The 13,458-nt window shown below is 45.2% G+C and overlaps 1 long non-coding RNA gene across 1 annotated transcript; it reads right to left on the bottom strand.

Moving 5' to 3' along the window:
• Nucleotides 1-3,563: 3,563 nt before the first annotated feature.
• Nucleotides 3,564-9,874, bottom strand: LOC150055871 (uncharacterized). Its single transcript, XR_016537474.1, has 3 exons — nucleotides 9,441-9,874; nucleotides 6,275-6,405; nucleotides 3,564-3,803 (listed from the first exon to the last, which is right to left on the bottom strand). It is a non-coding gene; the product is annotated as an uncharacterized LOC150055871 (long non-coding RNA).
• Nucleotides 9,875-13,458: the final 3,584 nt, after the last annotated feature.

Genomic DNA, 13,458 nt, shown 5'->3' with positions numbered 1-13,458 from the left:
GTGGTAGAGTCCTTGCCTAGTATGTATGAAGACCCAGGCTCGATTCCTTGGTATCACATACATAGAAAAAAGCCAGAAATGGTGCTGTGGTTCAAGTGGTAGAGCTCTAGCTTCGAGAAAGTCCAAGGACAATGCTCAGGCCCTGAGCACAAGTCTGAGACTAGCAAAAACAAAACAAAACAAAAAAACAAAAAACATCATTGTATAGCTCCTGTCTTTTTGTTGGTGTTGTTTTGGGGTTTTTTTTGTTTTTTGGGTTTTTTTGTAGGTCATGCGACTTGAACTCTGGGCCTTGGCACTATCCCTGAGCTCTTCAGCTCAAGGCTGCCACTCTACCACAGTGAGCCACAGCACCACTTCTGATTTTCTTGTGATTATTTGGAGATAAGAGTCTTATGGACTTATCGAAGCTCAGGCTGGCTTTCAATCATGATCCTCAGATCTCGGCCTCCTCAATAGCTAGGCAAAAATGAGCCACTGGCAACCGGGAATTTTTTTTTAATGTCAGTTCTGGGGTTTGACCTCAGGGCTTGCATTCTGACCCTGAGCTTTTGTGCTCAGTTAGTGCTGTACCACTTGAGCCACAGTTCCACTGCCAGCTTTTTGCTGGTTAATTGACAGTACTTTTGAACTACTACTCTCAGATCGCAGCCTCCTGAGTAGTTAAGAGTACAGGCATGTGGCACCCATGCCTGGCACCAAAACTGTCATAAATGACATAGAAGTCCTGCCTGGAAACTTGAAAAGCAATTTTGCATGCATTTTCCCAGATGTCATGAACAATTGGTAACTGATATGGAAAAATGGGTCTTCTTTCAGTTTCCCCAAGTGGGAAGCTTGGAATAGCTTAGCCCACAGACCAGATCTGTTGTTAGTAAAAGGTTTCATTTTGTACAGTGTGTTTCTATGATTCTGGCATCTCTTTGCAGAAATTAGCAGGCACTGGTTGTGTGTGTAACTAGGAGGGCCTCTCCCTACCCTCAACCTGGTGGTAGAATTGAGCTCCAAACTGTATGCAAGGCAGCCTGCTGAGGATGGAGACAGGGACATCTATGTGGATCTCAAGTGGCTTCACAGAATGGTGTGACTCCTGCAGTTGTACGATCTCATGGGTAACTGAAACATTCTCCATCAGCCTATGGCCTTTCCCCAGGGTTACTTTTCCATGGTTTTCTTGCAGTTTCGAGTAGGATCTATAGGCCCTCCATATCTCTTCAAGAATGTCATTCTCTGTGAATACCTTAGTACTGGTAGGACTTGCATCTCTATGGCATGCAAAAACACACATTTCACAATTACCTGTTTTGTGAAGGAGGAAATACCCACTTTTAAGGGAGGTGTTCAACTACTTATACCATACCCGCAGCCCTTTTCACTAGGCCTGACCTTTATGTCTAGGCCAGCCTTGAAACACAATCCTCCTGAGTAGTTAAACATTTTTGTGAACTGTTGTCTAAAAATGTCCATCTGCTGCCTTTACACTTAAATAATAAGCTGAATATAACATTTTAAGCTGCAAATAATTCCTCCTCAAGATGTATTCTATTATTCTCATCTTATGTATTTATTTTCAGATCAGCATATACGACTTCTGAGGTTCAAGAAGACCTCTTCTTGTTCATGTAGACCATTTCCATGCCAGAGAGTCTGTTTCTCAATCTCTCCATCCTACTTTTTCAATAACTACTTTGTGTGTGCAGATATTACATGTATTTGTACATAATGATGTTATGATGAGATTTTGTGTGCGTGTGTGTGTGTGTGTGTGTGCGTGTGTGTGTGTGTACATGTGTGTGTGTGTGCCAGTCTTGTGTCTCGAACTCAAGGCCTGGGTCCTGTCCCTTTATTATCAGGAACAGTGCTCATCTACTGGAACCACAGTTCCATTTCAGGATCAGAGTATCCCAGACTTTCCAACCTAAGCTGACTTGGAAGCATGATCCTTCAGATCTATGCCTCCTGAGTAGCTAGGATTACAGGTATAAGCCAAATCATATGGTCTCTGAAGGGACACACTGTGAGAGCTGAGGGGGGAGAGTCAGGAAGCCTGAGTTCCAGCCACCCCTATGTGACTTTAAGTCAAAGGTAATTTCAGCTTTTGGAAATAAAGGAGAAAGAAAGGAAGCAAAAAAGCGAGTGAGCAAGCAAGAGAGAAAGAGAGAGAGCGAGAGCGAGAGAGAGAGAGAGAGAGAGAGAGAGAGAGAGAGAGCGAGAGAGAGAGAGAGAGACAGAGAGAGAGAGAGATTGAGCATCTCAACACCATGAACCATTTCTTACCCAGTTCCACACTCCACACCAGCTCTCCTTATTTCCTCCTCCAAGTTCAAAACAAAATAATAATAATAAAAAAATCACAAGGTTAGAGAAGGAAAGCTTTACAAGGTCAGCAGAACGTCAAACCACATGAGACTTGATTCACTTCCACGGAACTATTTTTCCTTGGTACAATCTGCTGTAAAGTCATAAATAAGGTATTGGAGTTAATAAATCAATCACAGAGGGCCCTTCCCCTTGCCAAGCCAGCCTCAGCAAAGTGGAGGCCTTGGGGCCAACTTAGGGAATTGCAATGTGAATTTGCAGAGCTGCCAAAGTGCCCTGCCTCAGCCTGCCAAGTGCAGTGTGAACTTCCCCAGCTCTTTCTTTGCAGCTGTGCAAAGCAAAAGCAATCTATGGAATTCTGGGAGATGGGTCAGGGAGATACACCAGACCCAGGAGCTCCTCCAAGGCTTAATTGGCAGCATGAACTTCTGTGGCAAGGACAATCTCTGTCCCGAGGGCCCGATCTCTGAGGGGCATTCCTTTTGGACTGTTCTTGGGAAGAAAGTCTCAGTGCTTAGCCTCTTGTGGGAGCTAAGATCTCTGAGTCAATGATTAATGGCGTGATTGCCTTCGTTTTCTTTCTGAATTAACCCAAGTAGGCCTCAGCATTTGTAACCCATGTTAACCATTAGACACATAAAAGGGCCCTGTATTTATATGGGTGGTGGCATTTCATTGGCTGTTGTTTGAGTTGATAGTGACAAAGCCCTGGGCTTGGCAGAGGCCTCCTGCAGCAGCCAGGATCTGGGGTGCCCTGTTTTTCTCTACTGTAGAAAGGGAGTTCAGACTCCTCCCTGCTCCTCCCTCCCTGCTTCTCCAGGAGGCCCCCAGGGTATCACTACCCACCCCAAGACCCCATCCAGCCTACGTTGCCACTGCCACTCTGAATCTAGGAACTTGCTGTTAAAATGTTTACTTTTCTTCTCCCTCCTCCCCCCTCCTTTTTTTTTTTTTTGTAGTACAGTAACTAGGGCTTAGATGCTGTCTCTTTGCTTTTTCACTTAAAGCTGGTATTTGCCTAGGATTGTGTGATTTTCATTGGTGTTCATTTTGGAACCCAGGGTTTCAGTTTTCTACCTCTGCGTTTCATCCCGAGACCCTAAAATTGTGTTTGAGAAGGGTCTTGCAGTGTATCCCAGGCTGGCACCGCATTCTCTGTTGTCCTGCCTTAGCCTCCCTACCTGGTTGATAAACATGCCCTGCCTCACTGTATCACTGTTAAAACCCTGTGATGCCATCAGAGGAGGGGTGAGGTGAGGGTAGGTTTTGGTTGTTTTCTCCCTCATGTCATTTCCAGGAACATGGACAATGGATAGAGGGCAGAGTAAGGATTTTTACTTCATTGTTTTAATTTTCTTTTCAAGAATTGCTATTTGTGTGGCTTTTTTTTTTGAGATTCAAATAAAACAAAATAAAGATGAAGCTTTTAAGAATACACGTTGATCTTGGTGGCTCACTGCTGCAATCTAATGTTCAAAGCCAGCCTGGGCAGAAAAAAAATTGTGAAACTCTTATTTTCAATTATCCACAAAAGAATGTGAGGGCGATCTGGCTGCGACATCTGTCACCCCATTGATCGCCAGGGTTGATTCGGCTGATCTGGCTGGCTAGGCGGGTGTCCCCTTCCTCCCTCCCGAAGCTGTGCTCTCGGTCAAAGAGGACGACCATCCCCGGTCTTCGGTCAAGGGTATACGAGTAGCTGCGCTCCCCTGCTAGAACCTCCAAACAAGCTCTCTCAATTATCCACAAAAATCCAGAAGTGAAACTGTGGCTCAAGTGTAGAGATACCCTACAGCAAAACAGCTAAGGGACAGTATCCAGGCTCTGTGATCAAGGCCCAGAACCAGCATACACACAGAAATTCATTTCTTACTGTTCTGGAGAACGATGCTTCACAGCCAAGGCTCCAGGCCAGCCTCCTCCTCGAAGCTAGCCATCTCCACATGCCTTTACAGCGTGAAAGGGGCTGAAGCACCCTGGGGTCTCTCTGGAAGGGCATTAACTTATTCCTGAGGGCTCCACCCTCCTCTCCTAATCAACTTCCCAAAGCCTCATCTCCTGATATCATCAAATTATGGGAAGAGATGTTAGCAAATGAATTTTGGGGTCACAGATGTCCAACCTGTAGTATTCAGCTCTTTCTGTCTCCCACCCCCCCCCCCCCCACCAAATTTATTCTCTTCTGGCCTGCCCAGTGCAGTTACTGCATCCTGACCCTGCAGGCCTTGACCTGTCCCAGCACCACTGCTAAGGCTCAGGCTCATCTCAAGGTCATGTGACCAGATGCAGGACTCTAGGAGACTGCCTGCGGGGAATTCTTCTCTGGCTGTGGGCCCTGTTAACCGGGACATGTTACAGACTTCCAAAATGCAATGGCAGGTCTGCCACTGGATGACATTTCTGATTCCAGAGTCAAGACTAGAAAGCTCGAGGGCGTAAGAACCCCAGGGAATTCCAAAGAGCCATAGGTTCACCATTCCAAATCTTAAGATTCCAGAATAATCCACTTTGACCTCCAGTTCCACCTTCCAGGAACCCTCTGCCTCCACACCCCCACCCTCGAGGACCTGCTGCCTGGCCTCCAAGACTCCAAGGATTCATAGTCAAGGGACAGAGGTTCTCACAAGAGGGAACTTCACCATTTCGTGTGACCATCTGTGCAAAGAAGCTCAGCTCCCAAAGATCCCACTGCACTTCTGTAAAGGTGAAGATACTTTGTTTTTTACATTTTTATTAGCCTATATTGGTTGAATAAGAGGGCTCATGGGTCTGTTTCCATGCATGTATATAGTATCCCTGGATCAAAATCACTCCCTCCATCACTCTGCCTCTCCCACCCCAAATGAAACAATTCTAACTGGCTCCACTGTTCTGTTGTGATAACTTCAACCAAATTCATCCTCAGTCACTCCCTGCATTCACCCTCCCATCTCCCCATAGCCACCCTACACAGAGTCTGCCATCTTCATACACAGACACATATGTTTGCATATCATTCCCCCTTATCTTTCCCTGCCCCTCTTCACCCCACTATACCTTCCTGCCCCTCCCCCAGTTATGATCATGCTGTGTAGATATAGACAGAGATGTATGTTCTTGTCTGTGAACATCTTTTATGACTCATATGTTCATCTTATAGCTTTCTCTGCAAGACCAGATTCTTCATTCCATTGCCTTTCCAGCTTTTTTTTCCACAGATGTCTCAAAGGCAGCTTAGCTGAATAGGAAAAGAAATCTAACTACTGACAAAGCCAATATCATAAAGTAAAGCCAAAATACTACCACATCCCATTTTAAGCTTAATTGACTACAGCTATCTAAAATTATTCTCTGAAATAATCACTATGGGTGTATATATTTATATATCTGTGTGTGTGTGTGTGTGTGTGTATATATATATGTATGTATGTATGTATTGTGGTTATTGTGCTTGGTATTTTCAAGAACATGAAAATCCAAGGAATTTGAAGTCACAAGTAGAGTTCTGAGTTTGGAACTCCATGAGAATACAGTGTCCTCCTGTGGTATTCAGGATTGGACAGCAATTGGGGTCAGGGACATGTACTGATTGTCTTTCCCTTTTGTGTTGAGACAGGGCCTCACGATGTAGCCCAGGCTGGCCTGAAGCTGGCTTCCCTCCTGTTCTGCAGTGCTGGAATATAGGCATGTTCCATCACACTGCATCCTCCTTTCAAAGTATCCATGCAATTCTGGAAGGTGGAGTTGAGGTGGAGGTGACATGTCACCAGACCTCCTAATTCCTGCAGGCCTGCAGGGCCTAGTATGAATTGAATACTGACAGAACAGGCCTCCCACTGCCCCAAATCAGCAGGGATACACTGAGACAAACTCAAATAATAAATAATAAAGCAACAACGAGCAAACTTCTGGGAAGAAGCCCATGCTTCCATGCTTCCACCCTTCCGAGGCCTTGGCAAAACAGTATGATACTCACCTGGCTGGTGACCAACTAATCAGGAAGATTTGACAGATAAGCAGTTCTTCTAGCCACATTCAGACCTGCAGGATACGGCTCAACTACAGGCAGCAGCCGTGCATCTCATGAAATAAGCACAGAGGCTGTTGCTGATGGGAAAAGGAAGATGAATGAAATTTCTCAACTTGTCTACCGATCAGTGTCACAGAAAAAAAAAAAAAAGATGGTTAATAGAAACAGTTTAACTCAGCAAAACTCATGAACACTAATTTCCTTCCCAGGCATTTGCTAAATTACTCACCTAACATTTATCTGAAATCCTTTTTTAAAAAAAAATTTAAAATAAAAAGGTTATTGGAAAATGAGTGCCTTGACTAGTAGCTCTCCATGTCTGATGGGGCAGGGAGAGTTTTGAGTCTAGTGATTCCTCCAGCCCTCTCCTGCTCACCCTCCCTCCCTCCCCTCTTCACTCCTTCTCCCCTTCTTTTCCTCTCCCCTCGTCTCCCTTCACCTCCTTCTCAGTACTTTCTCTTACCGTGGTGCACATGATGTTAACAAATCTCTGGCTTCTCTAAGAAAATGCTGGCCTTAAATATAATGGGATTTATTTCCTTAAAGACTGAATTTAGGCAAAGCTTGTTTTGAAAAAAATAAAAGACACTGTTATAAACCTCCTTCTTGATGTGTCCTTTTAAAAATAAAAATGTTGTCCCAGTACTAGGGCTTATTTCAGAGCCCGGGCACTGTCCTGAGCTTTTTCACTCAAGACTGGCACTCTATTACTTGAGCCCACAATTCTTCTTGCGGTTTTTGTTGGCAAATTGGGGAGAAGTGGCTCACAGCCTTTAGGAATCTTGCATTTCAGCTGTGGTTTTCTTCCTGCGTGGGGTTGGACCACTCTGGAAAGCCAATGTGCAGATTTTTTCCTACACGGTTTTTTGCCTCCGCTTTCTGTGGGCAGGGAAGGAGAGGGTCATGCTTCCCCTGCCCCGGGCACGCCCCTGCTTCACTTGGGTCCACCTGAGTGCTCCAGCATGTCTCTCTCCCTCCACACAGCAGACCTGCACCCTGAGGGCCTGGCTCCAGGCAGGTTCAGACTGGGCTGGATGCGACCTGCTCTTTCTCTAAGGGGAAGAGAGGGTGTGCCTGCAAGCAAAAAGAATTTCAGCCTGATAAACCAGATGGTCCAGACTGGAGTGGGTAGGGCGGACCCATCTCTACTTGCCCTTCCCCAAGACCCCCAAGCAACCCTCTTCCTCTCCCTCCTGACCTCAGGTCAGCACCAGTAGACAAACCTCTCCTAGCTGAGCTTGTATGTGACATTGGACTCTGGGACCTGGGCTCTGAATAGAACACATGGAGGCCATCATCAGACAGTAACTTAGGGCTGATTTTCTTCCTTAAAAAAATCTGGAAGGACTCAAAGGAACTTAGGCTCAATGGTTTCCCTCATTTGTCATAATCAGTAGAAACCTTGGGCTCTACTAGCAGAGATTTGCAATAGAGCAAAACCTTGGTACATAAGGCCATATAGTATGAAGCTAATTGAAAGGACCTCTAGGATATAGAAACAAAAGCCATATAATGAATGATTGTGTCCTTAAGGTACTATGTTATCTCTCAGCTCTTTTGCTGTCCCTTGGTTATCTCATATTGTTACAGTATCTCACTTTGTTATCTGATATATTGGATACATTTGTATTTGGTTATTTGAAATTGGATAGGGAAGGGGGGGAAACAAGATGGAGGGGTGGGGGGGGGAGGGTAATGGGGACCAAGACATGTGAAAGGGTATCAATGTATGTGAATTAATGCATCTTCTATCTGGCAAATACCATGTAACCCTTTTATTAATTACAATTAAAAATATAAAAAAAAATCTGGAAGAACTGTAGGAAGCAGTCCTAGTAAATTAGAAAAGACGTTCTGAGACAAGCCATTAGTTGAGTGCTCATGTGCCCTTTAGCAGGCTGTTTCCCTTTCATTCTCTTTCCTTCATTTCCTTAGGCAAGATCTTACCATATGGCCCAGCCTGGCCTCAAACTTGTAGTCCTCCTCCCTCTGCCTCCAGAATGCTGGGATTGTAGGCATGCCTAACAATGTCCAGCAATATTCTTTCATTCCTGAACTCCCACCAGCCTCCAGCCAGTCCTCTGAGTCTCCATTCAGACCCAGTTCCTGTAGTAGCCTGACACTTACAAATCTTTCCTTGATTCCTCTCCTGACTTCCTAGGAATTCCAGGCCAGCCAGCCTCCTCATGGTTCCTCCTTCTGTTTGAAATACTCTCTTTTTCCACCTTCTCTGATCAGCTGTGTCTCTTTTCACTTAGCTAACTTTTAGTAAACTTTTCCCTTCTCATCTTTCATTTTGTCTATGGAAGTTCTCCCCATATGCATCTATCTGTAAAATGAAAGCTTGTAGTCTTTTCCCCTAGCCAATCACACACATACACACACACACATACATATATACGTATAGTAGAGGGGATTGGAGTTTAGCCTAGTGGTAGAGTGCATGCCTAGCATGTATGAAGACCTGGGTTTGATTCCTCGGTAACATACACATAGAAAAAAAAACAGAAATGGTGCTGTGGCTCAAGTGGTAGAGCTCTAGCCATGAGAAAGCCCAAGGACAGTGCTCAGGCCTTGAGTTCAAGCCTCAGGACTGGCAAAAAATATTAGTAGAAGAAAAGAAATGAAAAGAGTACTGTTCAATTCCAGCAATAAGCCAGGTAGCACCTAAAGAGAAACCCAAAGCTACATACCCCTAGATGGCCTCTATCCTTTGATACATCAAGGAGTTTAGAGCAAACTCACTCACAGCCTTTCAGATGTAGATACAAGTGCTTGTCCTTGACACAGCTAATGCGAATGGTAGAAATAAGAAATATGATACAATAAGAAGATCAATAGAAAATCAGATGGTTGTGCATAGCTGTGATAGATGCCATCCTTGAAAAGGTCTGGGGTTGGAGTCTGGGGTTTCTGGAAGTACTTCATTGGACGTGTAAAATGTTGCCCTTCATTCAGACAGCTTCCCTCACCTCACTGATAGTTCTGTGAATACCTGGCTGGATTAGAGAAGCATATCACCAACAGACACAATATTTGATATCCCAGAGTGGGCTCAGAACACTGCTCTCTAGGCACTGGATTAGGCCGTTTGGGTGATGATAATGGTTACCCAATACTCCAGCAGCCTTGAATGCCTGGTAGATAACCTTTGTTCAGTGCTCATCAATGGCATTGTAGCTCAGGCTTTCTCTCTGTATCCTCTCATTCTAGGACCCAGGCTAAAGGGCCAGGCCCATTGGCAAAAACGTGCTCCTGTTGGAGAGAAAAAGAAGGTCAAGAGAGCCAGAAGATGCGTGCAATGCCTCCTCAAGGCGTGGGTGAAACTGGCACACTGTCATCCTGCCCATATCCCACAGGCTATAGTATTTGACTTAGTCAAGTCAAAACAATGAGGCAGAGAGTGGGGGAGTGAGAAGGGAGAGAGCAAGTTGCCTAAAAGATAATGTCATCCTTCACAAGGGCACTTCCTTCTGTGATGGAACTGTAGTTTCCTTGAGGAAGCCCCTGGCAACTGGCTCTTGGCTAACACATTTCAGATGCTCTGTGAGTGTGTAGAATGAATGACTGCGCTGCCCTGGCCAAATTCAGCTAAGTGCATTAGAGAATTCAGCTAAGTCCATTGAAGAAGGCCCTTTCTTTTAGAAACATGCCACCTGGAGGCTCTCTATGAAAGCACAAAGGGCTAGGGTGTGTCTCAAGTGACTGAGCACCTGCACAACAAATACAAGGCCCTGAGATCAAACCCAGTAGTGGGGGACACAGAGACAGAGACAGACAGAGGGAGCAGAGACAGAGACACACACAGATACACAGAGAAGTTGTGTTTCTGTGAGGCTTCTGAAGAAAAGTTCAGAGGAAAGGACTAGAGAAAGAACTTATGAGTTTGGCAAGTGGGTAGACAGGTGGAAACCCCAGACATTTACTCTGTTGGCCTCTAAGGAACCAGAACCAAGAGACAGACCCCTCCCTAGGACTTGGGAAGCCAAAAGGGTGGCCCTGCACCCCAGACTCATGGGAGCCATCGGGAGTGGTAGATCCAGATGGGGGTGAAGAAAACCTTAGTGCAGGCCCAGAACTGTCTGCAGTAGACAGGCTGAAGTGAATCCAGAGTTGAAGCTCTGACATGAGACCCCATCAGAAAGAAGAAGGGGGGATCCCGGTGCTACAGGTGTGCTGGGATGGGTACACCTCACCTATCAGGTGAGGCAGGGCAAGTGTGAGCACAGGGGCAGAGGGAGGATGGCACAAAGGGGCCAAGGATGCTTGACCCAGCAGGTCAAAGAAAACAGGTCTTCCTTACTTCCAGCATTTCTTAACCATTTGCTTGTGGTTCTTTTAGGACAATATGAAATGGCCTTCAAAAGAAGAGGCACTTTTCCCCAGTTGGGAAGCACAGATTAAAGGTGCTGTCTTGCAGGAAGCCCTGTCTAGAACATTCGATTGCCAGCTTCACAGCCCAGTGCACGTATGTGGTACTGGCACAGGTATAGCTAGACCTATTGTCTGGCACATAAGACATACACAAGAGGTATTTGTTAAATAAAGAATTAGAATGCTGGAGAGCCTAAAATAGTTTAGGCAAAGGGAATTTCTAAGTGATATTAATAAACGTGACAATTCTGAAGGAGCTGAACATTGGGGGCCGGGGGGTTGGGGCTGACGTAGCAAGTTCATGTGTGGATTCCAGCTCAGCATCACCTCAGGGCTGCTCACATACCGAGATTTATCATCAAGATCTTGGTCAAGAGTAGCTGTCGGTCTGGGCTGGCTAAGTGAAGGAGAGTTTGGTAAAGGGACGAGCCACAAGAGATGGCTGAAGTATAGTGAAGTCGTGGAAGGTGGGTAGAGGCTGAGTGAGGTACATGGAGGCTGTCACCAGCCTTAAGACTGGTGCAGAGAGGCAGTATGGAGAAGACCCTGCAGTGACAGCTGTAGAAAGAGGTGGTAGCCTTTGGTGGAAAGACTCAGCCACAACTGCCCCCTGCCCCCCCCCTCTCCCTTCCTCCCCTCCCTCCTGCCCTTCCCTCCCCCCCTCCTGTAGGACTCCCTGCTATCCTAACTCAGTTGGGTGGCAGTCTATTTGAGCAATTCCTTCCAGGCCAGCCTCCTGGGACAATCAACTGGGAGGTGCGATCTTGGTGTCCTTCCTGAAGGAAGTCTGGTGAGTCTAGCTCTTTAAGTGTAGGCACAATAGCTGGAAATGAGAAGCCCAGCAGTGTCCTGAAACTCAGGGGCGAAGCTGACACAGGGAGAGGAAGCTAGGTGGGGTCAGGGAGGGCAGACTGGGTGTTGCCCTTTCCATCTTTATTAGTGATCTGGAAGATACACACGTCTTATGGAAACTGGCCACCAGGTAAATGTAACACAGTGTTACAAAGAGAGAAAGGATGAAAAGACTTGCCATAGGAAATGCTCCTGGATGGCAAAGAACTGGGTTTCCAGGTGAAAGTTACAGCCTAGGGGCAGAGTGAGTCAAAGCCATGTGGAGGCAGAGAACGGGACTGGTGAGAAGTAAAAGACAAAGTGAGAGCCATAAGCCCCAGGAAATGATAAATCAGTGAGTTGAGATCAACTCACCATATGTGTGTGATGCATTGATTGACAGGCCTATGTCCCTGCCCAATTTTCTTGAGTGGAGTCCTGGAACTTTATTCTAGTCTTGAAATCTTCTAGTGTAGCTTTCTGGCTTTGATATTTGATATTAAAGTGTTGTCTTCAGTGGTATGGTGGCTCACACCTAAGATTGATGTATTTGGGACTCAGAATCAGGAGGATCTTGCAACAAGGCTTACCCCTGTAATCCTAGCTACTCAGGAGGTTGGTTCAAAGCCAGCCTGGGCAGGAAAATCCATGAGACTCTTAACTCCAATTAATCACAGAAAAAGCTGGAAGTGGTGCCCTAGTTCAAGTATAGAGTGCTAGTCGAACAAAAGTTCAAGGGCAGTACCCAGGCCCAGAGTTCATATCCCAGGACTGCCAAGAACTAACAAACACAAAACAACAACAACAACAAATCAATAAGCTGGACATGCTGAGACATCTCAGTTACATGAGAGGCCGTAGGTAAGAGGATTGTGGTTCAGGGTGCTTAAGGCAAGAACCCATGATCGTACTTGAAAAATAACTGAACCAAGAAAGCACTGGGGACATAGCTCAAGCTGTAGAGGGTCTGCCTAGTAAGTGAGAGGCCCTGAGATCAAATTCCAGTAAATAAACAAATAGAATATTGTCTTGACTTTTATGTTAATCCATATTGCACTACTATAATAAAATACCTGAGGCCAGGTATTTTGTACCAGAAAGAAATTGATTTAGCTTGCGCTTTTGGAGGTACAAGAATATGGTACCAGTGTTTGTGCAGATATGGGAAGGACTTTCTGGCTCTGTCATTACATAGTAGGTGATCATGATGGGAGAGAGATGACATGGTGAGATAGGAATCAGGAGACCATATTGGGTCAGGATTGTTATGTAATGAAACTTAATTTACTCCTACCAGACTGAGCCTGCACCTGTGAGCATGAATCCATCCATGAGCTAATTATCTTCCACTAAGCTCTACTTCTTTAAGGTCTCATACTCCAAACGTCTCATTCAGAGCAGCTTCTAGCACAGGAATGTTTGGAGGATGGATCACATAAAAATCATATCATTATTCTTTCATTTTTGCTTATGCATTTTAGATTTTACTTGCTAATTCATTAAAAAATGATTTCTAAAGGTGAGAAGTTTGGCCTACTGGTAGAGTGCTTGCCTAGCACGCATGAAGACCTGGCTTTGATTCCTCGGTACCACATACATAGAAAAAGCCAGAAATGATGCAAGGGCTCACATGGTAGAGCCCAAGCCTTGAGAAAGCCCAAGGACAGTGCTCAGGCCCTGAGTTCAAGCCCCAAGACTGGCAAAAAAAAAAATGACTTGTAGGATATTTATTTGCATGTTACTAGGTCAATTCAGGAGGTATGGACACTTAATTTTCTGATTCATGAACATGGTATATCTCTGCATTTTTGTTTCTTCAATTTTTCTCGGTGAAGAGTTGCAGCTCTCACTGTACAGCTCTTATATGTAGTTTGTGAAAATTATTCATACAGATATTAACATTTCAATGCTATTATAAGTTAAAT

Source organism: Megascapheus bottae, chromosome 13 (genome assembly GCF_031878675.1).
Source record: "Megascapheus bottae isolate mThoBot1 chromosome 13, mThoBot2.hap1, whole genome shotgun sequence".
Taxonomy (NCBI): domain Eukaryota; kingdom Metazoa; phylum Chordata; class Mammalia; order Rodentia; family Geomyidae; genus Megascapheus; species Megascapheus bottae.
This window is presented reverse-complemented; position numbering and strand designations above follow the sequence as displayed.